Below are 13,732 nucleotides of genomic sequence, written 5' to 3' on the forward strand. Positions count from 1 at the left end.
AATAAAATAAAAAGCAGTGGTTTATATCAATTTCAGTGGGTTAAAATATGAATTTCTATTTTGGAATGACAGAATTTAATTGTAGTGAATCTCATGTTTCAGAACTGAGATGATTGATTTGATGCTATTTGTGATAGAACTCATGATAAAGCCTTTCTATGCAAACTACATTTTATAGAATTATTCTACCAAAAGTCACCTTTCTTTAGTGAATGTAAAACTGACCTTTGGTGTTCCAGTATGATTCATTTTGCCATTCTGAATAACTATCATTTTAATTAAGACCACTTAACTGACACTTCCTGGATTCAATTATTAAGTTTCAGATTGAAAGTTGATCCAGTTTAATAACTGAATCCAGTGTCACATTTATCAATCTGAAAACTTAGTTTGCAGATTGGTAAATCAGGGTGCTTGACAAGAATAAATATGGTAAGTCTTTACATATTCATGTGTTACATGCCAGAAATGAGTCTGTTTCTGGACCCTGTTCAGGGAAATAGTGATCACCGAGAGAGGTACAGGGAAATAAACACCCAAGGGAAATGACAGAAATAAGCCTCCCCAACTTTCTAAAAAACTGCTCAGCATTATCTCTGTGGGTTCTGGGTAAATTCAGCTTTTTAACCTCAGCTAGTCACTAATGCCAGAAATTCCACTTTAAGTGTATTTATTTTCTTGTGTTAAGCATTATTCAACCTGGTTTATGTCTACAATGTAGTATTAGTGTACTTAGGATTCTTGACACCTCAGTGTGCAAATAAATAAAATTTTGAAGTTGTTTTTCATTTGAAGGTGAGACCATAGCCCCTTGAGTGCTAAGGGGACCTGGGAATCCTAGGGGAGTGGAGGTGGTGGAAGATAAGAGGATGATTGAGGGCAGGAGTTTAAAGGACACAGAAGCTAGGAGAGCACTGTACTCCACCAACTTCAGTCTAACTTGTCTCTTAAAAGTGCTTTTATATTTTAACTTTTTTAAAAAGTGTGGTCCAGGCACGGTGGCTCATGCCTGTAATCCCAGCACTTTGGGAGGCCGAGGTGGGTGGATCACCTGAGGTCAAGAGTTCAAGATCAGCCTGACCAATATGGTGAAACCCCGTCTCTACTAAAAATACAAAATTAGCTGGGCATGGTGGCACATGCCTGTCATCCCAGCTACTCAGGAGGCTGAGGCAGGATAATTGCTTGAACCTGGGAGGTGGAGGTTGCAGTGAGCCGAGATCATGCCATTGCACTCTAGCCTGGGCAACAAGAGTGAAACTGTCTCAATAAATAAATAAATACATAAATAAACAAAAAATAAAAAAGTGTGAATTTAAATATATTTATATGTGTGTACATATATTTTCTTTTTTAATCTTCTGGTTAACTGAGGGGCTATTGGTCCTCTTTTAGTTTTAAGAGTCTAATAATGTGTACATCTAATGCCCATTCCAACTGGATTGTAACACTGCTTGGGGAAGATAACTTAAAAAAAAGTAGTACTGAGATTACAGCAGCTGGTGTCCTAAATGGAAAAGAAGTGAAACTAAATGTCATAGGAGAAACCCTTTCGGTGTTCTGCAGTGGTTCATTTACTGTTAAATAATCTACCCCATTACCATTCCCCTTACCCCTTGAAAATAAAGTGATCTTCATGTTACAGGACCATTGCTTTATTTATGCCACAGATTCCTTGTCCTTTAATTAGTCAATGAAGGCACATGATAGCGATACTACTTTTTGATTGCCATATTGTAAAAGCTGTATTGTAACTCCCTCCACCCGCCCACTGCACCCCCACGGTTAGGGGCCACACAGAAAAAGTGAAATAAGATGAAGTGCATCTGATGAGAGGCAACTCTAACGCCCATCAGGAGATTCACTAGGACATTTTAAAAGGACATCTTTAAGGAAAAAGTTTTGTCTGGAGATGTTGCGTCTGATTCCTTCCTGCGGCTCCAGTCCAGGTCTTGGAGCCGGCCCTCGAGGGGAATGTCCGGGACTTGGGTCGGTACCTTTTTGGCCTGGGAATTTCCAGTGTGCAGAAAAAAATCCACAAACCTAGTCCTCGCTACCCCCTCCCTGCCTCCTCTGGCCGTTCTCAGTGCCCACGCAACCCAGTTCGAACGAGAGGATGACCGTATTCTGTATTTTAGAAAACAGGCTCTTAGCTTCCCCCGCCCCCTTCCTCACTCGAGTGGTGAACTGAAAGCGAATGCTATAAAGGGCGCCAGTGCGAGGGGCGAGCTTCCTCTTGCCACGAGGTCAGATGGCGAGTTCTTAGAGAAAAAGGCTGTTAGCTGCTGCTTATCATGTAACCTCAAAAGGAAACTGATCGTCTTTCTCATGCTGTCACGTACTTGGGTTATTATCGCTGATTAGAGCTGGAAACAATTGATTTCCTCTTACGTATTTGTTTGACTTGACTCTTCAAACACAAAGGTATATTTTTATTATTTGATGTTTTATTAAAATAAATGCTAAGATTTTTTTTTTTCTTTTTCTTTCCTATTCCCATAGTCAGATTCTTAACTTTGGAGTCACTCTCTTGTGTTTGAGTAGCCATACTTGCTTTGGGGCAAAATATTGGGGGATAGTTTTTTGGAGAAAGAACATCTCGGACGTTTTTGTAGTTTAGTAATAGCAAGAATCATGTCTGTTTGCTTTAAAGGCCCGGGAAGGACTAAGATACTAATGGAGGAGATCGATAGAATGCGTGATGAAGTATCATAAATCTAATGTAACACTGTATCTTCTGTCAGTGACCTAGAACTATGATATCCCGAGGCAGAAGCCTTCCAGGAGATGTGATGTGTGGATTTAGAGGTGTACTTTCCCACCAAGCATAGACATGAAACTATATGGGAAAATATATCAGAGTAAATTGAAGTACTTTATAGCATGCCCTCATTCATTCTTACATTACTTCTGTAAAATTAAAATGTATGAATAGCAATTTTATGAATGAGGAAAACCTGAAATTTGATGATTTGACTGGACCCCCAGATACATGATAATCTGTATATGTTAAGGGGTTTGTTTGAATAAAAGCATGTTTCTAAATAGAATGGATTAGAGATTCTTTTCATTGGGATTAGTGAATTTGCTGTAGTGGCTGAAGGTGCTGTCCAAAGAGGATGACAGTTATATAAATTTTAAGCATTTGGTAATATATATTCCCTCTATTTAAATCTGACATCTAAATAAATATTTGGCTGGGTGGAATATTTTTTTGCTTCTGTTAGACAGTGGGTTGTTTAAACAATAAAAGGAGAGAAAAGTTTCCAAGTCTCATTCACCACCCCACATAATCCCAGATGGAGCAGGGCATCAGCCACACAGATAATCTAAACATGCAGATAACCCTGCAGTCTTTTTATTTGGCTTCAAAATACAATGTATAGTCCACCACCCCTCCCCACCATCTTTCTAACATCATCCTGCTGAGGTCAAAGACACAGTTGGGGAGGGTACAGGCGTGGAGCACTGCGGTGGCAGAGGAGTCAGTCTGAGAGGAGTTAGCACATGACATCAGTGCACAGCGCAGATGACGGGAAACGTTTGGCAGCATCCTTTCCAGTGTGGAGGTGATGACCAAGGTCAGCATAATCCAGCTGTTCAGATACAGACTTTTCCTCACTGAGGAAAAGGAAGCAAACCCTTCTCTTTTCTTGCCTTGAAACAGACCCTACTCTCAGAGGGCAAAAGAAACCCTTTCAGAAGCTACAAAGCCATGGGAAGCATTACTGAGGGGAAAGAATTTCTAATTGTTCTGAGACCAACAATGAATTGCTTCTGAGAACGCCATTTTCTTTTGACTCATAGCTGACACTGAACTGGAGGCCTCTTAATTTTTTCTCCCAGGTTAACAGGAAGATCTCGAGGGCCCTGGCTGAACTTCACCTTTTGGCTTTCTTGGCCTGATGCTGAACTCCCGAGGGTGAGAAGGGCTGATATTTCTAAAGGAGTAGCATCCAGGTGTTACCTAGCCCCTGGCTGATGTCAAAGAGGGTGATGGGATTTTTCTAAGATTCTTTTCTTAAATTAGCTGTTTTTTTGAAGTTGCTGTAAAATTGCTATGAATTTTACTTATAGGCATTTTACTGTGATTTCATGAGAACTAAGTTTGTGTGTGTGTGTGTGTCTTAGTATTTTTTTAAACCAATTTGTTGAATTTCCGCTATTTTCCATAGCAGGAGGACATATGAATACATCTAAGAGGGGAAGTCAGCTCTCTGATTACTGACAGTTTCAGGGTTAAGTAATCTTTAACAGGCTTGGAGAGCATCATGCCCCCTCATAGTTTTGGTGAAGAGGCTCCTTAAAGCTAGCATATGTGGTTTCTGATTAAAGCACTTTCTGTTCCTTTAATTTGGGATTGTCTGTGAAGTAAAATACCTTCCTTTCGAACGTAGTGAATGAAAATATTTACTGCCACTGATGGAGTTAGTGGATTGGGAATGAACACGTATTAAACACTTGTTTTGGGAGCTTACCAGCAAGATCTCATTTAGCCCTACAGCATTTTAGGTAGCTGTAATTAGTTTTATTTTATTTATTTATTTTCATAACTTCAGCTTTTATTTTAGATTCAGGAGGTGCATGTGTAGGTTTGTTACCTGGGTATATTGCGTGATGTTGAGGTTTGGGGTACAACTGATCCCATCACCCAGGCCCTGATCATAGTGATTTTTCAGCCCTTGCTTGCCTCCCTCCCTCCCTCCCGCCTCTAGCAGTCCTCAGTGTCTTTGCTGCCGTCTTTATGTCCTTGAGTATCCAATGTTTAGCTCCCACTTACAAATGAGAACATGTGGTATTTGGTTTTCTGTTCCTGTGTTAATTCACTTGGGATAATGGCCTCCAGCTGCATCCATGTTGCTGCGAAGGACAAGATTCTATTCTTTTTTATGGCTGTGTAGATTTCCACAGTGTATATGTACCACATTTCCTTTATCTAGTCCACTCTTGATGGGCGTCTAGGTTGATTCCATGTCTTTGCTATTGTGAATAAGTGCTGCAATGTACACACAGGTGCATATGTCTTTTTGATAGACTTCACCACGACAAATGGTGAATTCTGTCATGGTTATATTAAACAATAATCACAATGCTACGTTCTGTATACATGATACCAAATATCTGAATTAAACATCAAAATACTGTTAATTACCTAGATGTTATATCTATAAAATGCCAACCTCCAGATATTTGAAGACATTAAAAATGATTTTTTCACTGTTTGTTCAGCTATTTAGCAACATGCAGGCACTTTGAATATTGGTAGAAGACTTTTGGATACATTTTAGCGTTGAGTAGTTTATGTGCATCCCCAGTCCTCTGACTGTTTCAGTCAAGTTTGCTAGACAGCCTACTACTGTGAATCTGTGGAGGGTCTGATACTGTAAATCATGCATTCTCAGAGAGGCTGATATGATCTACAAGAGGGCAAAAATTGGTTCTTCAGGGAAAAATCTTAGCTATTACAATGGTTTGTGACCCCGAAAGGGAGCATAGTACATAACAGATATACAGTATATCTGTGGTATTAAACTTTCATCGGGGGATGATTAGGAAAAAGATGTCTAAAAAGACTCCGTAGTGGGTCTAATACTGAAAGAAAGGTTGAGACATTCCGTTATAAATGCTCTGCATGTACTTATTCAACTGAGGTTAAAATATTTTTCTGTGGTTTGTTGTCTTTTTGTGTCTTGCTTTGTGTCTACATCCTCATTTTTCATGAATTTTAAAAGTACTGGTTTCCAGAGGAGGAACAACATTTTTAGTTTCTTTTCTTTTCTCTTTTCTTCTCCTCCTCCTTTTTCTCCTTCTCCTTCTTCTCCTTCTCCTCCTCTTCTTTTTCCTCTCTCTCTCTCCTTTCTTTCTTTCTTTTTTTTTTTTTTTGATACAGAATCTCCCTCTGTCACCCATGGTTGGAGTGCAGTAGCCTCATCTCAGCTCACTGCAAACTCCGCCTCCCGGGTTCAAGGGATTCTCATGCCTCAACCTCCTGAGTAGCTGGGACTATAGGCACATGCCACCACGCCCGACTAATTTTTGTATTTTTAGTAGAGATGGGGTTTCACCATGTTTGCCAGGCTGGTCTTGAACTCCTGACCTCAAGTGAGCCACCTGCCTCAGTCACACAAAGATTTGCTTTTTTTTGTGAGACAGAGTTTTTGAGCCTCTGTCACCCAGGCTAGAGTGCAGTGGCATGATCATAGCTCACTGTGTCCTCTGCCTTCTGGGCTCAAGTGATCCTCCTGCCTCAGCCTCATCAGTAGCTGGGACTACTACAGGTGCATGCCACCATGCCAAGCTTCTTTGTTCTTTTTTATTGTAGAAATGGGGTCTTGCTATGTTACCCAGACTGGTCTCAAACTCCTGGTCTCAAGGGATCTTCCCACCTTGGACTCCCGAAGTGCTGGGATACAGGTGTGAGCCCCCATGCCTGACTTTATATTTCTTTATTTCAGGAAAGTTTTATTCTATTATATCCTTAAATGCTTTAAATATATTTTTTAAAATTGTGATAAAAGATACATAAGTTGCCATCTTATCCATACAGTTCAGTGCCACTAAGTACTTTTCATATTACAACTTTTGCCGCCAGCCATTTCCAGAACTTATTCATCATCCCAAACTGAAACTTCATATCCATTAAACAATAGTTCTGCATTCCTCCCTCCCCCAAGTCCCTGGCAACCACCATTCTACTTTTTGTCTCTATGAATTTGATGACTCTACATACCTTATATAAGTAGAATCATATAATACCTATCTTTTTATGACTGGTTTATTTCATGTAGCGTAATATTTTCAAGGTTCATTCATGTTGTATAAATGTCAGAATGTCCTTCCTTTTTAAGGCTGAATACTATTCCGGCGTGTGTGTAAGTGTGCCTGCCACACTTGGTTTACCCATTCATCTGTCCATGGACGCTTGGATTGTTTCTATCTTTTGACTGTCGTGAACAATGCTGCTGTGAACGTGGGTGTACAAGTATCTGTTGGAATCCTTGCTTTCATTACTTTTGGGGATATATCAAGTCATTCTATGTTTAATTGTTTCAGGAACTGCCATACTGTTTTACACAGTGGCTGCACCATGATGAATTTCTTTTTAATTCATTTTGTGCAGTATTTGGCAGAGTGCAGTGAATAAGTGTGTACACCATGAATATGTGACAGAAAATGACACGAAGTTCTGAGTAAATCTGCTGAATGATTCAGCACCACTATTAAAACAACGTCTCCTATTTATTCACCCTTGCATGGCCACATACTACAGTGCACACACTTACGAAGATGTGCGTGGTTGGGAATAACTCCTATGAGAATCATTGAGGCAATGCACTTAGATTCCATGTGGGTCAGATCTTTTTGGAAATTTGGACCACTGGCAGTAGAGTTCCACATCTTAAACCTAGGGAGGCTTGCTGGAGGTTTAAAAGGGCCAGAGCTACAAAGATGATCCACAGATGTGGGGATTAGGTCTTGTGAATGAAGATGAACTGAGGACACTTTGAAGATAGGAATTGTGTCAGTTCTGATTGTTGCCCTTCTCCTCCCCTTCCACACCCATTCCCTTACCTCTGCAGCATAGCACAGGGTGACTTCCTAAATTTTGGTTGAACAAATAACCCAGGATGGAAAAAAAATGAAAGGATGATTTATTTTTTAATCATAACAGTTGTGAAAAGTTGTTCTGAAGGCCATAAGAACTTTCTATGTTGTATCTCTGCTATGGGGAAAGGAGGTGCATTTAATTTGAGGTGGAAGGTAAGAGTTTGAAGAAACTGAAAGTGATCACTGGGCAAGACTGCCAAATTTACCCTTGGAATTTCTAGTATCATGAGAGACGAACAGTCTGAAAGATGGCAGAGGCTGATATATCATGGACCTTCCCAACCCTGCTTTTCTGTGGTAAGGTTTCATATCTTGTAAACAGCCAATGAAAACAGTTGTGTATGTTTACCTCTAGTATTGAACAGTATCCAGCATTTAGATAAGAAAGGGATTGTTAAACCCAACACTAATGTCAAAATCTAGGGCAGAGTGACAGATTGCAGCCAAATTGTAGCAGGCAGGAGGTGGGCTGGGTAGTGATAATAATGTTAAAGGACATGCTTTCTCCACCCCACACCTCACTTAGGTTTGTCGGCTCTCCAGACTTCATGGTTGTTCATTTTTGGGAGCCTCTCTTAAAATGCAAATAACCTTTAAGAAGGGTTACTGTTGATGCCTTTGTGTGAATTAATTTTTAGATTCTTTCTTGAAATTTTACTGGATGAGAAGGGCACAGAGACTTCCCCAATCAGAGTGCAGATAAGGGGTGAAGTAGAGTGGCAGGAGCAGTGCAGTGAACCGAATGTGAAGGTTAAAATCAGACTTGGTGCCTCCCCCACTCTCCTTCAGTTGGCTTTCCTGTTTCTGTTCTTGGTGCCACCACTATAATCCTCAAGGCCTTGGAGTAACCTCTGACCCTCATCTCTCTTCCTCCCCTCCCCTCCCCTCCCCTCCCCTCCCCTCCCCTCTCCTCTCCTCTCCTCTCCTCTCTCTTCTTTTTGAGACAGAGTCTCACTCTGTTGCCGAGGCTGGAGTGCAGTGGTGCTATCTTGGCTCCCTACAGTCTCTGCCTCCGGGGTTCAAGCAATTCTCCTGCCTCAGCCTCTGGAGTAGCTGGGACTACAGGCACCCACCACCACGCCTGGCTAATTTTTGTATTTTTAGAAGAGATGGGGTTTCACCATGTTGGCCAGGCTGGCCTCGAACTCCTGACCTCAGGTGATTCACCCGCCTCAGCCTCCCAAAGTGCTGGGATTACAGGCGTGAGCCACCACACCCGGCCCCTCCCCTCTCTTTCTGTGTTCAGTCTCTTGCCGGTCCTATAGATTAAATGTGTGAAATCTCTAAACAGTTCCCCTCTTTCCATGCCCAGGAGCACCACTTCAGTTCAGACCTCCAGTACCTGTCACATTGACTGTTGCAGAGTCTTTCCTGATCACTTGCACACAGCTGCCACTGTGATCGTGCTTTTACCTTGTTCGAAACCCCTGAATGGCTCCCCATCACATCAGCTGTCCACTGTTTGCAGGCAACATCAAGGCCCTGAAGGGTTCCAGACTTGACCCTGTAGTCCTCCTCTTCTCCTATGTTCTCTTCAAGTTGGGCCGATAGTCCAAAGAGGCCAAAATGCTTAACAATAAAGTATTAATTAGAACTTTGAAAACTGAATAATAATTATAACTACCATCATTGAGTGTATATTATATACGAGGAGTTGTGCTAGGCATATTGTGACACTACCACATCTAACCTACTTACTGGCTGAATTCAGTTAATATACCCATTTTATGGATGAGAAAACAGTCTTAGAGAAGTTAATGAAAGCTGGATGGTTATTAAGTGAATGGAGCTTGGATTTGAACCCAGGTTTGTTTGACTTCAGAACCCCATGCTTTTAATCAAGGGGAGAAGAATATTACAGGCAAGAATTCTAGCTTGGGTAAAAATTTGGGGGCAAGAATTAGTGTGCTATTTTAGAAGATACTCATAAGGACTGCATGTTGAAGAATAGAGATAGAAGTATGATGGGATAATGTTTTAGTTGGCTAGGGCTGCCGTAATGCAATACCACAGGCTGGGTGGCTTAAACAACAGAAATCTGTTTCTCACTGTTCTGGGAGATTGGAAGTTCAAGATAAGGTCTTGGCAGTTTTGGTTTCTCCTGAGGCCTCTCTCCTGACTTGTACATGGCTGCCTTCTCACTACGTCCTCACATATGGCATTTTCTCTGTGCATGGACATCCCTGGTGTTTCTTCCCTCTTGTAAGGATGCCAGTCAGATTAGATGAGGACTCACCCCAACAGCCCATTTTAACTTACACTCTTTAAAGGCGCCGTCTCCAAACATAGCCACATTCTGCGGTACTGGGGGTTAGGACTTCAACATGTGAATTTTGGGGGGACACCATTCAGTCCATAACAGATAGGTTTGATGTAGCTTGATTTTAGAGGATGTGAAAACCAGGCACAGACATTTAGTTCTGATATGGAAGTTCACAGGGTAGAGTTGTGGTTCAGCAGGGGAAGACATGAATGTCATTGCTTTCTCAAGCAGACTTCCAGCTACTCTTAAACATAAAGGTAGTTAGACTGAGTAGAGTACTGAGGGGTGAATGGGAACCATTTTAGAGAGGGAACTATTAACACTTTTCTATAGTGGAATAAAGGAATTGAAATAGTCAAATCTTTTTTTTTTTTTTGAGACGGAGTCTGGCTCTGTCGCCCAGGCTGGAGTGCAGTGGCCCGATCTCAGCTCACTGCAAGCTGCGCCTCCCAGGTTCACACCATTCTCCTGGCTCAGCCTCCTGAGTAGCTGGGACTACAGGTGCCCGCCACCTCGCCCGGCTAGTTTTTTGTATTTTTTAGTAGAGATGGGGTTTCACCGTATTCACCAGGATGGTCTCGATTTCCTGACCTCGTGATCTGCCCGTCTCGGCCTCCCAAAGTGCTGGGATTACAGGCTTGAGCCACCGTACCCAGCCTGAAATAGTCAAATCTTTAATTCCTCTAGAGGTTTCTGGAAAAATGAAGATAATCTTTTGGTGAGGGTAGAGGGACAGAGTGGGGGATATGGCAAGTTTCATTTTAGACTTGATTATACTCTTGGCAACATGGAATTAGAACTCAGAGAAAAGGTCAGAGCTAGTAATAGGAATCACCTCTACACAGGTCAGAATTGAACCTGTGGAAGTGGATAAGATTGCTCAGACTTCAAAAAGGACAAGAGACAAGAATGCTCAGATATGAAACTGCTTTGTTGTCACATTGGTTTGGAGGATAGTAGGGAGGCACTCCAGGAACTCTCTAGGTAAAATAGCACTTCTGGCTTTCTTCCTTGACCTTGCTTTGCTTTTCTTTATAGCACATCATGGCTGCCTGCATTATATTATATAGCTTTTTGATTATTGTCTGTCTTTCCCAGTAGAACACAAGCTCTGTAAGGGCATCGATGGCCTTTCTGTTCAATACTGTATTCATAGTATCTAGAAGTGTGTCCGGAACATTGTAGGTACTCAATAAATATTTACTGAGTGAATCCATGAATAGGTGAATTTCTACAATCAGTATCATTTAATTTGATAATTAGATTGCTCGATATTTCCCTTTTATCTTTTATTAAAGGAAAAATTTGTTCTTTAACAAATGTCTTTTAATAAATGAACGTATAGACACATGTATTTGAGAATCTCTAAATATCCAGCCTAAAAACTTGGGTTTGTTTCTGTGTTTTCCCTTAATTTGTACTTTCCCCAAACTAAGATCACCTGGTTCCTTCTCTGCTACCATCATTTCTTTATGAGAAAGTAGTTATGACTGCCTTTAAAAAGCCAGGCATTTCAGCACTCTGGTTACTTTGATCAGATTATCTATTCGTATCTACTTTTATATTTTTTGTAACTTTCATAGGTTATTTGTGGAGTCCTTGGTTTCTGTGAGGTCTCTTTTCCCTTTGCTCACCATACCTGTATTTAAAGATTCCCATCTCATTGTACCTATATGGGTGCCAGATGATACGAACATAAGAAATTTGTTTACACCATTCTCCATTCTTTTCTCGAGGAGTACTGCCAATTATGGGAAGGTGTCATGAAGTCATAAGATATAACCTTAGGTAGGATAGGGATTTAAACCAAGTCTACTCTTTCCTTTTTCTAAGGGATCATAATCAAAGTTAAATGTGAATCTACGTGTATTTCATACAGGTGAAGACTCTCAGTAAATCTAGCTTTTCTTTTTCACTAGTCTGAGTGGTATACCTGGCACTAGAATTATTGTGTTAAGTCATTTAAAGCGGTTCTTCAGCAGATGGGGAATTCTTCCTTGAAGGACTATTAAAAAGTCACTGAGGAAATGTTTTCAAGGGCCACACATCCCCTTTTTGAAAATCATAGTGGGTGATTGAGCCACAGCACTTAGCTTGAACAATAGAGTGAGATCCTGTCTCAAAAAAAAAAAAAAAAAAAAAAAAGAAAAGAAAAATCGTACAGGCCACAGAGCACCTTTCTGATGGGGCACGCCATACCTGTCAGGTGGAAAACACAGGGGTGAGAATCACAGATCGAAGATCTGAGAGTTAAGCTGAACAGAACATGTAAAACTAAAGGGGGACTTTGTTGGTTTCCATCCTCTCCTCTTTACTGCCGAATTAACTTTTGCTCCCCCAGACCCTTGTTTGCTAGAATTTTATGGAACTTTAACACGGTAGGCTGATGGGAAGAGGACACTCTGCAGGGCAACAGGACAAGTCTATAAAATCCAGAATCAGATTAGGAGATGAAATTCTGAGCACGCTTGTTGGAAAGAGAGAAAAAGAGAAGGACGTCGAACCTGTTTACTGAACCTATGGCCAGTTTAGTGCATCTTTAGGAACTGTTCACTCTAATAGTTGTCTGACTTACAAATTCTACAATTATGATATTTTTATGATTATACTCCTTTGTAATCAGTTTGATTGCATACGTGTGAAAGTGCTCTGGGAGAAAAATTCAATGCAGATGCGAGGTATGACTAACAGGTTTTGTCCAATCTGTAATCAATCATTTTCCACTCCCTGTAGCCATATGTACACAAATAAGAGGGAGATTTACTCAATGGTCATAATAATTTATGGGAACAGGAAGGGAACTAACACTTATTAAGTGTCTAGGATGTGTCAAGTACTTGACATACATTGCACATTATCTCATGCCATATTAGAAATTTGATTTAGATACTTGTAGATCAATGTATAGGCAAGTAAACTGAGGCTCAGAGATTAAGAGATTTGCCCAAGGTCACGTAGCTGGTAAAAGGCACAGATGGGTATGCAGGCTTCAAAGCCATGACACTGCAGTGCCTCTAAGCACTTTGCTTAAACAAGGGTTGGCAGGCTTTTTCTGTAATGGGCCATATAGTAAAAATTTAGGTTTTGTGGGCCAAGAGACAAGATGGAGGATATTATGCAGGCACTTACACAAACATTTAAAATATTATCATTTTAAAATGTAAAAACCATTTTTAGGTGACAGCTGTGCAATAGGTTGGATTTGGCCTGCAGGCCGTAGTTGCCAACTCCTGGCCTAAAGTATCCAGAAAATGTAAGCAAAAGCAATTTGGGGGAGGTAAGGTGATTGTTTGAATAAATAATTGTCATCAACTTTGTATTACATTTGCGTAGTCTTTTAGTAACTGAGAATTCAGATTTCCTCACTAATTCCAGTATTAAATTATTCCTTCATAAAATTATTCCTGTTGATAGCTATGCATGTTTGATGTATTTTGTCTGTTCGTATTCATTGTGTTTGGCAAGATTTCATAACTGCGTATTTTACATCTTTCACCATTCTCCCAGTTGTTATATACATTAGAGATAATGTATGTATATAAAGTACATAGTATTCCGCATATGGTAGATATTAAATAGTGGTAGTTATTATAAACATTATCAGTGTTCCAAAGTATTATTATATTATGGATCTATGATTTATTACTATTTTGTTGGTATTAATATATGTTACACGTGATGTAAGCTGATTTCTCCTTCTCAGATCTTAAACATTTTTATAATTAGTCTTTCTGTCTGGCACACACTATTGTCCTTGTTTACAGAAATTCAGTATAAATCCCTAGAGACTTATAAAAACAAACAAAATTTCCTAAAATCCCCCAAAACAAAAAACTTCAAGTTTTAAATTCTGAATTAAAA

Source organism: Rhinopithecus roxellana, chromosome 1, assembly GCF_007565055.1.
Source record: "Rhinopithecus roxellana isolate Shanxi Qingling chromosome 1, ASM756505v1, whole genome shotgun sequence".
NCBI classification, from domain to species: domain Eukaryota; kingdom Metazoa; phylum Chordata; class Mammalia; order Primates; family Cercopithecidae; genus Rhinopithecus; species Rhinopithecus roxellana.